Genomic DNA, 14,030 nt, shown 5'->3' with positions numbered 1-14,030 from the left:
AGTTGTTTAGGCCACAAAGTAAACTAGATCCAAAAAAGTTTGCTTTCCCGCCCTGAGGATCCTCAGGATCCTGACTGCTTAGTGTCTAATTGTATCATTACTTTGTCTTCAGAAACTAAGAACTGAACTAAAAGACCGGGTGGGGTGGAAAATCCCCTCAGCTGTTGAGTACACCATGGCTAACAGAGACATTGTTAGTACCGTGGTAGAAGGAGCAATCTTGACAACCACTGCAATAAAAGGCTTGTGTCCCGCCTTCTCTTCCCTGGCCCCAACACCTTTCCATGTCCCTGGTAATTCTAATCTGCAGAATCAATAGGAAGGCTCCTCTCCATCACTCCCAGAGCTGCTCACAAAGGTGGGACGGAGGATGGCATCAAAGCAAATAAAAGCAGCCTGTACAAGAGACATGAACTCAGGCTGTTAGCACTCATGCAGGGCTAAGGTCTAAAGCTCCTGAAACAGGCAAGAAGAAAAGAGGTCTAACTTGGAAGGGCTAAGGGACAAAGAAGAAGGAAAAGGAAGCAAAAATAAGAATAATTCTTCATGAAAATATACATTCACAGTCTGGGGCATACAGCTCTTCTGCTCAGCTGTGCATACTTATCTTTAGAAAGATTTACATCTTTCTCTGGCATCCCTTTTCTCAAAAGTAAAGGAGGCCTGACAGAAACACTCACCTGGCCCATGAAATGTCTGCAGTTATAGTCAGAAGTGTCACAAGATGTGCAGACTTCAGTACAAAAATCACTCATAAACCCAGAAAGCAGAAAAAGTGAACTACATACATCACTATGCACAACACCCCCAAAAAATCACTCTTCAGCCTTCCAGAGATAAGTTTCAAACTGAGTGAAAGAGTATTCAGTTCATGCTTTTGTTTGCTATGCAAAACGTAATTTAAAGTTGTTCTACCCACAATTAAAATATTCCAAGAGAAGCTGAGCAATGCCATCCTGAAAGCTAAAAAAGAACAAACTAAAAATGTTAACAAGCCCTCAGAGTGGGGAATGGGGGGGGGGGAATAAGACAGGGATAAGAAACACCAAAAAGAAAACCAACAAAACACAAAAGTCTCCCATCCTACTCAGCTTAGCAGTCATTATAAATGTTCACATCCTACTCCTTGACTCCAACCTCATCAAAAAGGTTGATCTCAGCTTCCACTGCTTTTAAGCCACTAAAAGTATAACCATATTTTCTTAATATCTTTATTTGCAAAGACATATCAGAAAAATACAGTTTTGTTTGGAAAAGAGAAATCCCAGTCCTCCTCCTGTTTTTAGAATCAAGATTTCCATAAAGCTGCAAGCAATCAGCTTAGAGCAAACATTAGCAATAGAATATAAACATTCAAGAAAAAAAAAATCTAGTCCAGAGTACTCATTTAAAGATCTCATAACCAAGCCTCCAACAATTACTTTTCAACTTCATTCAGAAGGGTTACAATACTCAGAATGCAAATCTATGGACCAGAAGTTGTTCAGTGTATACCTTCAAAACAAGCTCAAAGAGCAGACAAATGAAAAAGAAAAGAAAATCATTTTTATTCACTACAATTTAGTCCCTCATCCCTGACCAGGGGTAGCACCAGGAAATCTTTACAAGACTTGAACTCACCACAACTGTTCAGCTTACATTTGTCACAGCAAGCTTCAGTTCACTCTACAGGGCATTTTCCAAACAACATAGAAACTTCTGCAGTAACACAAGAAATTTATCATATATATGTGTGGACTTTTGTCCTCTGACCTTCTCAAACCTCAGATTATAAAGAGAAGTAGATCACCCTAATAGGTTTGGAAAAAAGCTCTGATTTCAAGAATACAACCTAACTTGTTGCTCCAATGAACTGAATATGACACTAGGCAATAGAATTATGTCATAGAAGAAGTAAAAATGTTATGCATGCCTTGTAAAGCACATCTTAAATACAGCTCATTGTTTAAGCATTACTATTGTTGCTACACAGGAAAATAAAGGTAATGATAAAAACAACATTAAGAAAAATCACTCAGGGGAGACATAAGGTTGACTAATCTGTTAAACTGGTATGAAATGGCATCACCACCCAAGAAAGAAGTCCTGCTGTCCCCTGTGTCATACCTTCCTTTGTGCAGATCCACACCTATCTAAGGCACTGAATTGCATAAAAAAATGATCCAGAAGAAAGCAAATCCTGAGATTTGTGCCATTACAAGAAAATAACAGAGGCCAGACAAAAACTTATTGAAGGCACCTGAGCTCCAGCCTATCAAACACCAAAATAATGCGAATAACAAATCAAGTATTAAAAGAATAAAAAGCCTGTTAGTAAACAGAAATATAAGCCTGCCTATCATACACTAACTCCATCACAGTGACATTTACTTCAGCTATGTGAAACCTGACCCTGCTGAATTATTTCTTTATAAGTCATTCCAACCCAGCCTTTCTTTACTGTAAACATTACAAAACTAAATATGGCATTAGTATATTGATATATATATATACACCTTAAGCTCAAGACAGAAGGCTGTAGATCAAGTTTTCACTTAAGGCTGTCACACTGGCAACAAACACTGTCACATTAAAACAAAATCTGGAAAAAGGTGATCATCAAACCTGACTGTTCCACAAAGGAAGTCCTTAAGAGAAACCTTAAAACTTTCAAATTGTGAATTGAAGCTCAGGTCAGTGTGAATGCATTTCCACTATGAAATGCTTACTTTTAGTATATGGAGTCCCAGCTGAACAGTGAGCACCTAAAACAAGCACAAAACAGGAAGCACCAACATTTTTTAAATTTTGAATTAAGATGATCTGGAACATGGTGCCATTTTGATTATCTGACTCCACTTTTATTTGCAGATATTTCTGTGGGCTTCTCAGCATGAATCACATCTATGTTACAATACCAGTGTCTTCTTAATGTTGTAATTATTAAAAGACATAAAAAGCTAAAGAAAGCTATAATATTTTTAACACTTTTATGATACAGTAAGCAATATCTGGAATTCAAATTATTTTTAAAAATTGATTCCTAATTAACGTTATAGAAAAAAGTCATAAAAAATGAAGGAATTAGAGCAGCATTCAAAGTATCCCAAAGATATTTTATTTCAGCAGCAAGTGGGTTTCTAGCCCTCAGAGACATGAGCTATTTATTATACATGTTCACAGCCCAGGAAAATGTAAAAGACTGGAACCAATTTGGAAGCAATTCTTTAGCAGCAAGAAAGTGTTTGTGGCATCTCGCCTTCTGCAAGTGGGTAGGTAGGGCTGTCTTACTCAGCTCTCCCCCTCAGGGAAAGCAAAGCACCACTGCACCAGAGCTGTCAGACACCCTCCCCGAAGGAAGGTGTCACATGCATCATCTGACCCTATGGAGGCAGAACTCCTACAGCTGAAACAGCAGCTATGCACCCACTGTGCTTGTCTCAAAAATCTGTTTCTCTCAGGAAGCCACTACAAAAATCAAAGCTGTCACACCTCTCCTGAGTGTGAAGTGAACAAAGATTCTACAAATACCTTAGTGACTAAGGATGATGGTGATAGATTTCATTTCCTGCAAACAGCAGACATGAAATCTCAACATTTGGGAAAAGCAGAGTTGGCAGAAGCCTCCCACTGTGAAGTTCCAGAAACCTCCCTCTGTGTACCATATTCGCTATCAATGCATCCCCAATTTTCTCTTTTTCCAGAAAGCATTTCCACAGAGGTTGTGTGCTCTCAGCCCAGAGGTACAAGGAAACAGCAACCAACCCCTCACCTCATGGGTGGCAGTGTCAATGTCTAATATCCAGTCTGATTTGATACTAGAACTGCCATCTGTGGTCCTTTCAATTCTTCCTGAACGCCTACACTCAGGTGTTAGAGCTACCAAAACCTGGCTGACATGGATGTGGATCTGGTACCAAGACAGTGGCTGGTAGCTGCTGTTGAGCCTTTTTTCATTTAATACAGACAGTGGTCTTACACGGAAGTGAAAGAGAACACAGAAGAGACTCAGCTACTCAGAATTCAGCACCACTCAAAGACAGATTGCTGGGTTTGCATCTTCAATGTGCATTGCATTAAAGTAACTCAACTGTCAAATTAGTCATATGGCCCTGAAACCCATCCTTGGCCTGATTTACTAAAGACCTATTTCTCAAGACCTTAGAATTGGCATAACTTCATTCCATTCACTGCTTTTTTGTCAGAGTTTAATAATTTATTTTTTCAGTGTTATTAATTTTACTAAATCACACCTAAATTTTACTAATTTTACACTTGATTTTACTAAGTCACACCTAAAATACACATGGTGCAAAATTACCTAGCTCCCCTAATTTGGCTCTCCTAAAGCAGAACTAAGTTATGGTTTCTATTTTTCATATAAAAGAAGCGTACAGCTTTCCTTGTCAAGCCTAACACCCTTCCTTAAAAAAAAAAAAAAGTAAAAATAATATGTTTTTTCTGAAGGCACTAAATTAATTTTCTTTTCCTTTTGATAATAAGTTGCAAAGTGAAATGAGACTGGCAACATCACACATTTCAGGAAGGTTAACTCTATCCTTACAAGGGTATTGCAGTATCTTAAATATTTCCAGTGCAGAATGGAAGGGGATTGTTTTTTAAACAAGCATGCTGACATTTCTCCACGTTGGTCCATTCACATTTGTTTCATAACATCACAAAAGACCTGTAACCATAACAGCACAGAAATCCTTAAAACATTTGTACCTACAAGCAAACTTCACTAAACAGACTACTTGATTAGAAAGCTAATAAAAAACGGCTTACAGAAATAAAGCCATGGGAATTTGCTATCATGTTACCACTTTTCCAGGACTTTCTGTTGACTGTATTCTTACCTAAAGGCAACTTTCACCAACACCTATTAAAGAAACAGTTTAGAGTCTGACAAAAGAGACCAGAAAATTGAGGCTAGGTAGTAATATAACAGCCTTAGCACTGGCATTAAGCAAGATATCCTCAAGGAAACACAGATGAATTCCTAGATAAACAAAACGAGTGCACCTTTCAGGTACAGGTGGCACACAGCCTTTAAAAACAGACTACTAATTCCTGCTCAGATTACATATCCAGAGATAGTTTAACCTGTCCACAAATTCCTTGTATGTTTGTTGAAGAACAGGCAAAAAACTACACTTTCCAACCCCTTGAACACAAAATGTATTTTCTGGGGAGAAAAGTGATTGAATGTACAAGGAAAAGCAGGTAAATCTAAGCCATGCAGTAGATAAGGGTGGTTTAGCAGCCTGAAATTCCCACAGAGAGACCTTTAAAAAAGCAGCTTCTTCTCCACTATATAATAGGAGCATTGAGACACAGAAAACAAGGGTTTTGCTCTCCTCAGTGCACAAAATATCAGTCCTGCTTCTAGTTCAGATAGCAAGTTTTAAGAGAAGGAAGTAAGTAGAGAAAAACTTAGGAAGAGTCACTAGGATTCAGAATATTTATGGAACAACCCCTGAGTACAAGCAAATTGGATGTCTTTTCTCCTTCAGCTGTGGCTTCAGCAGACCACCCAGAGCCTCTGAATAAGGTGTCTGTTACACAAAGAGGAAACATCAAAACTCCAGTCCCTTTTACTCCAGACAGTGGACAAAGCATCCTTTGTTCAAATTTCATAAAATATTCAGATGATATGTCAGGAAGGATTTTCAAATGACAAACTGAATGCACGTGAGGCTCTCAAAACAAGCCAGACAACAAGCAAACTGCTCAAGTTATAAATAAATGTGACCTGCACAGAAGCAAAGCTATGAAGAAAAACCAATTTGCCCTGAAAGAAACCACATTCCACCATGCCCACTACATCCCTTGGGCCACTGCTGCTCCTTTTCCTGGGATGGGGCCTCTGTGCCACCACTCAGCACAGGTACACCCCAGCACAAGTGACCTTTGGAGGCTCTCTCCAGATTTTCTGTAACTTCAACAACAGCATAATCCTTATCAGAGTGAGACATTCAGCAATGCAACAAGCCTAATTCAGCTGCTCCTAGCTGAGCTAAGCAGCACTGCCAATTAAAGGCTGACACATCTGTCAAAAAAAGACCAAAGTACCACTGGTAGCTAAATTCAGCTCCAAACGTCAGAGCACATCTATCACTTGGGAATCATTGTACATAAACAGTAAACTGTGAAATACTGTACTGTGCTTATCTAGAAATACTGAGGACTGCTTATGCTTAATAACTTAATACTATTTAAAAAAATTAAAACAAAGTGCTATAGGCAAAAGTACAGTGAGTGCAGCTACAGTCACTTCCACAATCCATCAAGATCTTGCTTCAGGCTTTATTGAAACAGATAATGCTGAAGGGAAGTTAAACACAACAAACCACAAGTGCGCACAAGAACTTCACCCCACTTCAAATTATGTCCGATAAATCCATAAGGACTTTTCCATCTTGGGAAAAAGTGACGGCTTTGAATTAACTGGGAACTTCTGGTACAGCTGTACTGCAGCCTGCCCACACCAGATGCTGGTGGGCGATTACTGCTTTTTGTAAACCACAAACTGTGACCGGTTTCCACAAAGACAGACAGCTACACTGACCACATAACCAAAAAAAAGAGCTGTATTTCGCTTAGGAAGCCTGCATGGAAGTATCCTCTTAAGATAACTTAGGATACTTTAAAGAGACCGCGGCTCTCCAGTGCTTACGGCGCTGGTCTAACCCAGCAGCACCGTGAGCTGCTACCAAAAACAGACAAGCAGCACCAAGAAGGAGAGAAACACGCCAGGCTTTCACTGAAGCCACAGCTAAGGAAACCTGGCCAGAGGTTCCTGCCCGTGTCAGGGCGGGGGAAGGTCTGAAGCGCTTCAGGGAGCCAGAGCGAGCAGGGGCAGGCAGAGGGGCAGGGGCCGTGCCGGCTCCCACCGCACGCGTCCACGTAGCCGAGGAGCGCCGAGAGACTTATCGACACAGGAGGCCGAGCCACGAAGCCGGTCCCCTCCCATTCTACGTGGCCGGCCGTCCTTTACCCGCCCCGGCTGCCTTGCCCGGAGCTCTCCCCATCCCTTCAGCCGCCCACCGCCGCCGTCCCGACCCCTCCGCCAGGACCGTCTCCCGATCGGCTCCCCCGCCGGACGCTCCGGCCCGCCCCTCACCAGTCGCTAGATGAATGGACTCGGGCGGGCAGGGCGGGACGCGCGCTGGGCAGCGCGGGGGCTCATCCTCAGTGACTCCGGGGCAGGGCCAGGCTAAGGCTGCAGCCGCTACCGCGACAGCTCCGCCGGCGACAGCGACGGCGACAGGCGGGGCCCACGGCTCTCAGCGGGGCGCACCGACAGCGGCCGCCGCACCCACGAAGAAGCGAAACGCCGATTGGCCGCCGAGCCGCCGCATCTCGCGCGCCGATTGGCTGCGACAGCCGCCTCGGCCCCGCCCCTCGAGGCCGAGCCCGGATTGACTGACAGGCGGGGTCAGGGGGACAAGGGGGCGGGGCCCGGGCGGCTGTGGCGCTGCAGGGGTTAAACCAAGATGGCCGGTGGGGTTTGGGTTGTGTCTATCGGTCCTTGTGTGGGGCAAGGGAACGGGCTGGAGTTATCGGGAAGGGGGCAGAGCTTAGAGGCCTCCTTCTGGCTGTCCTGGCCGGAGAAGCACCGTGCCTTGCTGCGAAGGGTGGGATGGGTTTCTGGTAAGGTGACGCCTCCCTCCTGGAGGGCTCAAAAGCAAATAGTTAAATACCCAGCCTGTGAGTCCCCTAAAGTAATGGGGAGAAAGCAGGGAGGAGGCTGTGCCCATTCAGACTGTGTTAAACCACAGCAGTTTCTGTCTCTGACAGAGCAAATGGTCTAATGTGTCGGATACAGCTTGATTTTTTGTGGGGCTTTTGACACCCTCTCGGGGCAGTCTCGTAAGCAAAGGCGGTGTGTGCGCAAGGATCGGCACAGCCGTGAGTCCTGCGGGGCACAAGCAGTGACACAGCTGTGAGTCCTGTGGGGGCACAAGGACTGACATAGCTGTGAGTCCTGTGGGGGCACAAGGATCGGCACAGCTGAGAGTCCTGCGGGGCACAAGGATTGGCATAGCCGTGAGTCCTGCGGGGCACAAGCAGTGGCACAGCTGAGAGTCCTGCGGGGCACAAGGATTGGCACAGCTGCTCCTGTGAGTCCTGCGGGGCACAAGGATTGGCACAGCTGCCCCTGTGAGTCCTGCGGGGCACTCCGGGAGGGCTCAGCCCTTCTTGGTGGATGTCTTGGGTGATGCAATAGGTGGCACAGATTACAAATTAAATCTGGGACAGGATTAGGGTGTGCTGTTTAAGGGCAGGAAGCTGAGCCCAAGACAAGCGGTACCCAAAGTAAAATACAGAGTAAAACAAGCACACATCAGCTTTAAATTAAAAAAAAAAAAAAGAAATTTATGTATTTTTTCCAAGAAAGACATTAATGATGTATTGATATTAATGTAATGGCCAGAGTTCCTATATGTTTTTTAAAACCACAGCATTATCCCATGCTGTGTGAGCATTATGACCTTAAAACAACATAGCTATCTTTAATACCACAAAACAGTTGAAAAAAAAGTTGTGCATGTTCTTTAGTAGCAGTTCAATTTGGGAAAGATCCAGCATGAATTGTATTTAGGTGAATCCCAAGCATTTTTACCCGTGCCATCTGACCCAGTTAATGTGAACCATGCAATCTGCTCTATGATTTTCTCTGTATAAACATTTGGTTTGCCAGCAGACATTCACCATTAAAACTAAAACTGCAAGCTGCATGAAATTTATTATGCATTATTTTCCCAGTGATTGTTTCTTAGTGCTTCAGTCACAAATAAAGGTTGGAGGTGGCCACACTCCAAGTCTGCTGCCAGCTGGCCTAAGGACAGAGATGACCATCTGGGGACATGAGGAGGTCCAAATACAGCTCAAGTCAGTTCTGAGCAATGCTTTGTTGCATAATAACAAATTCAAATGAATAGCCTGGACTGACTTTGGAGCAGCAAAGAGCATGATGGAAAGATGAAGAGGCTTAAAGTAGAATAATGTCTAAGATTCCATATGAGAAAGATAATATCTGGAAGCTGGACTGCCCCTTAGGTCCTTCATAATAAATACTACTGTGAAGAATAGAAAACTGCAGCAAGCAACACAGAAGAGTGGGAAAAGAACAGAGTCATGAATAGGACCTGATTAGAGTCCAAGCCAGACAAAACCTTGACAGAATAACCAAAGGGTTTTAGCAATCGTTTTCTATGCAAGAGTTTTATCTTTGCAGAACTTTTAATATATGCATGGAAAAATAAGATATTAACTGCTTTGCCTGTTATTTATTGTTTAAGTTTTTCTAATTTACTTCAGCCTACACAATAATAGAAATTCCTGCTATCTTGTTTGCTCTGCAAAAGCAGCAGCAAACTAGTGAACACCTTTCACAGAACCAGGATGCTAGAGTTTGATTTGCAGAGCTATGTTGAGGTGCAAAAGTAATGTTGTAAAACAAAAGTAGCTCAAACAGGGTAACTTGAGCCTTTGTTTAAATTACTTTTTTCGGGTTTGGTTTTTCTGCTGTGGAAAATTGCAACACTGTTGCATAAAATACTATTTTAAGTCTTTTGGAAAAAATTACAGATGTAGAGATGAAAAGCCAGCGAGTCACTGAAGAGTATTTTTAATTGGGCAGTCCAACAGCCAGATTTGTAAGTTCCTGACACACGTAGCATGTGTCTGTCAATAAAGAACTGTTCATCTGGCTTTTTTCAGTCTGTGATGAAAATATCTGAATTATCAGTAATAAACAAGTAATTATAGGAAAAAATATGTCTCTAACTGCTGTTGTTACTTTTTATAGAAGCTCTAGACTTTAATCCATAAAAAGGAAGGAAGAGCAACACTTAAAAAGGAAAACCAGTATACTTAGCCATCTTCAGAATTTGAGGAGGAACATCAATTTTGAGCAACTTAACTAGCCTACAGAGTGTATTTTTGTCTTTATATGCTTCTCAGCTCATTGACTATTGAAGAATTACAAACTGACTGAGCTCTAAATGTGTGTACTCATTTAAGGTTAGGGAAGATAAATCTAGGCTATAGGGAGGACATTACCCCATTAGGCAGCTTTCTAGTGACCTATTAATCTTATCCATCCATCCATTGTAGTCTGCACCAGACTTAGGCTACTGGAGGAATTAGAGGAGGAGATTTAAGTGACAGAAAGAAAAAAAAAGAACTTTGTGCTTTATTCTGTCTAAAATTTATAAATTTATCCTGAATGTTGGGGGAAAAGAGTGACTTTTTTTTTAAGTCAGTAATCAAAAAGTTCAATCTATGTATCAAAAATAAAAATAATTAATTCTTTCCTTTTTGGCTACACTAAATGTCAGGTGACAGATTTCTGCCTTCACATATCTATTTATGTGCCTTAGCTGGCCTAATTATTACCAGTGTCCTCTGGAGCCTTGGGTAATAACTGTTATTGGCCGCAGTAATACTCTGCTGAAGAAAATATTAATCAGGTTTTACTTCTGCTACTAAAAAAGTTTCTCATGATCCTTCTCTTTAATGAATTTGGGAAAAAAAAGTGTATAATATGCTAGAAAATTTGTATTACAGAACTAATAAAGCAAAATTCAATGTACCACCTTTTAGAAGGGAAAGCTTGCAAAAAAAAGTGTCTCCAAATTTACTAAAACTATGTGCATCATGATTTAACAAAGCTTATCCTCTTACTCAAACAGACTGGGTCATTAAATTCCTGATGTATAACAATCTAAGGAAAGTGTGGAGAAGTCCAAGGATCAAACAGCATGGAAATGACAATGGTGATGGATGTGGGCTTCCCAAACTGATCAATCTACTGGAGAGTTCCCCTGTGAAGTAGGAAACAGAGAGGTGGGAGCTTCCAGGAGCTTTCTTTAAGCAAACCAGGGCTCCAGAAAAGCAGGTTCCTCATCTTGCATGGCTGGAGCACTTTATGTACCTGTGCCATGTCAGAAACTCCAACATCTCCTCTTCAGCTTCCAGGATTTCCAGCTTGTCTAATTAGACCTTGGGAGCCTCTCTGATCCCCAAGGTAGATTTTTCTGTTATTGTAGTTGTCCAGGTACACAAAAAGGATAGGTTGTTATCAGTGATATGAGACGTGTGTGGTGACAATGCATTGTCCCCCATTTGCTCAGAATTCCCATATTTTTAAAAAACGTTTTGTAAAATCCTGTGATAAAGGGCCTAACATACATGAAAAAAAAATTATAATGGTATCCCACAAGTACTAAAAGAACTTTTGTGGAACCTGGTAAAGGGACAGTTACTAGAATGTAATCTTCAATAAAATCAGAGACTGCAGTATATGTAAAGTTATTGTAGTAGGGTCTGTTGTGTGTGAAATATTTTGCAGAAGAGCACGATTTTAAACGAAGTGGTTGTTGGGCTTTTTTTTTTTATTCTGGGGGAAGTTTATTGTACAAGTGCAGCAAAAAATTCACTCTGGGGCTTGTCTTTCCTGCATCACCCTTATCTTACTGAATAGAAGGAGCAAGGCCGCAGATTATTTCAGAGCATCAGCCTTCTATGGAGAGGAGAAATGGATGAAAAGACAAGAGAATCAAGGACTATGTCTTGGGCTTCATACAGACTTTCCAGTGCAAATCTCAGAGTCCACGTCCATGGCAAATAACACTGCTGGTCTTTGGCAGTCTCACAGAACAGGGAAACATCATGGTGGCTAAGAGAAAAAGATCTGTTTTTCTCTTCTGAACCTGTGGCAACAGAGAGAAACTGCCTTTCTTGCCTTATTCTGATGATGGGAAAAAAATAATTTTTCTTTAAACTTTTCCTAAAGACTGGGTAAACATCCTGTTTATGGTACAGCTGTTTTGTTTTTTTTTTTTCCCTGTCCATTTCATGCCCAGATGCAGCTATGTTGGTGCTATCCCTGAAAAAGGCATCTGACCCCCTCTCTTGCATCAAGCCCCAGGTAGAGTGGCCATGCTGGCAGTAGGATCTTGCTGTGCTCAATGTGGGTGGCAGAGGGAGACTGGAATTGTCCTGCACCACTCGTGTCCATCCCTGTAGCAACTTGCTGCTCTTGTGGAAGGTGTTGGTCCCCAGTAGCACTGCATTAAATACTATGTTGGCAAAGAGAGCATGGCATTCCTTCCATCACCTCCAGACAAGTCTCTTCTGACCTTACCTTACTTCGTTTTAGGACTTTAGTCATAAAATGCTCTCTTGATATCAGTGTTGATAGATAAAAAAGCAATCTCAAGAGAATAAAATCTCCACAGCTACTAGAGACACACCTTTGCACTTACCTTGCAGTGCCATCTACAGTCGGGAAAGTCTTGCAACACTCAGATGACGCCTCAGTTTTGCTCAGTTAGCAGGCAATTCTGCAACAAAAACTGTGGCACCGCAGTTTTCTTTGCAAGTTCAGCTTGTGGAGTGCAGGCTCAGAACTCGAGGCATTTCCCTTGACCTAGTTTCAGCTGTGCCAATGGCTTGCTAAATATTGCATCAGGCAGTGGGAAGAATATTCATCCTTCCTCACTCCATGGTGAGGTCTCATGGTCTGTCTCAGCAATCTAAATAAGCAAGTTTATTGGGACTGCTGAAAACAGGAACTTAACTTTTCTGTTTTAAATATGAAGCTGTTTGTGATCACTGACTCCCCTGCAAAACAGAATCAGAGTGGCCTGGGCTGGAAGGAACCATAAAGGTCATCTCATTCCAATCTCCTGTCATGGGCAGGGACACCTTCCACTAGACCAGATTGCTCAGAGCCCCATTCAACCTGGCCTTGAACACTTCCAGGGATGGGACATCCTCAGTTTCTCTGGGCAACCTGTTCCAGGGCCTCTTCACATTCCCCTAAATTATTTCTTCCTGTTGTCTAATAGCAAGAAATCTATCTACTCTCAGGTTGAAGCCATTCCGCCTTGTCCTGTCACTACATACCCTTGTAAATCGTCTCTCTCCTTCTTTCTTGCAGACTGCCTTTAGTTGGTGGAGGGAAATAACAGGTGGAATGCAAATAGGACTCTAAAATGGGTTGAGACATATGAATGAAAGGGTGTATAAGAAACAGTAAATATTTCAATACCTAAAATGTGAGATTTGTTTTAGTGTGTGATAAAAGTGCAAATGAAGATCCAAATAAAACTATTAAAAGGGTGATTAGAGCCTCCTTTTTCCACAATCTTTAAAACATATAGAATAGTTTGGTTTATAAGAGACCTTAAACATCATCTCATTGCAGCCCCCTGCCATATGCAGGGACACCTTCCACTAGACCAGGTAAACCCTTATCCAGGCTGGCCTTGACCAAACACTTCCAGGGATGGGGCATTCACAGCTTTTCTGAGTGACCTGTTCCAGTGCCTTACTACCCTCACAGTGAAACATTTCTTCCTAATACCCAATCTAAACCTACTCTCTTTTCGTTTGAAACCATTAAACTTTTATCTATCACTCCCTGACAATCACTTTCCATCTTTCTCATAGGCCTCTTTAGGTACTGCAAGGTTACTGTAGGGTCTTGGAGCTTTCTCTTCTCCAGGCTGAACAGCCCAAACTCTATCAGCTTGTGTTCTTAGGAGGGGTGGCCCTCCTGTGGACTCACTCCAAAACATCCAACATATGCCAAATTGCAGGGGAAAAATAATAGGAAAACTGAAAATGCTCATTTTTCTTCTCACAGATAGCTCCAACCTACCCAGCTATCATTTAGCCCCACTGTAAATAGATCATACATTAATACATTGTATTTCAGACAGAATATATCAGAAAAGGTATAGATTTTTTCCAATTAACACCTTTAAGGATTTTTTTTCTTAATAGCTTTCAACGTTAAGTCTAGCAACATTTCTGTGAACTGCTATTGTAATAAACGTATATGGAAATTATAAATTCTATTATTTATTCTAGTTTCACAAAGAAGAAGCACAAGATTTGATGGATTTCATACACCATGCTGATTTCCAAATTTTAATAAAGTAATCCCAATTTGGATTTAATTGTTTCTGATTGGTTTTATATTTTGTTTATTTCCAGGTATGAAATAGGTTTCTGTCTCCTCTTTTAGCATT

General features: G+C 41.7%; 1 protein-coding gene across 3 annotated transcripts in view; it reads right to left on the bottom strand.

The window, feature by feature from the left end:
* The window catches only part of IBTK (inhibitor of Bruton tyrosine kinase), a 52,921-nt gene extending 45,666 nt beyond the window's left edge, over nt 1-7,255 (bottom strand). For all 3 annotated transcript variants that reach the window (XM_054279772.1, XM_054279773.1, XM_054279774.1), the window contains exon 1: nt 7,106-7,255. The gene's annotated coding sequence lies outside the window, so the exon portion shown is untranslated. The remainder of the gene's footprint in view (nt 1-7,105) is intronic.
* Nucleotides 7,256-14,030: the final 6,775 nt, after the last annotated feature.

Source organism: Melozone crissalis, unplaced genomic scaffold (assembly GCF_028551555.1).
Source record: "Melozone crissalis strain CALT ecotype California unplaced genomic scaffold, PUWL_Pcris_2 ptg000027l_1, whole genome shotgun sequence".
NCBI lineage: Eukaryota > Metazoa > Chordata > Aves > Passeriformes > Passerellidae > Melozone > Melozone crissalis.
This window is presented reverse-complemented; position numbering and strand designations above follow the sequence as displayed.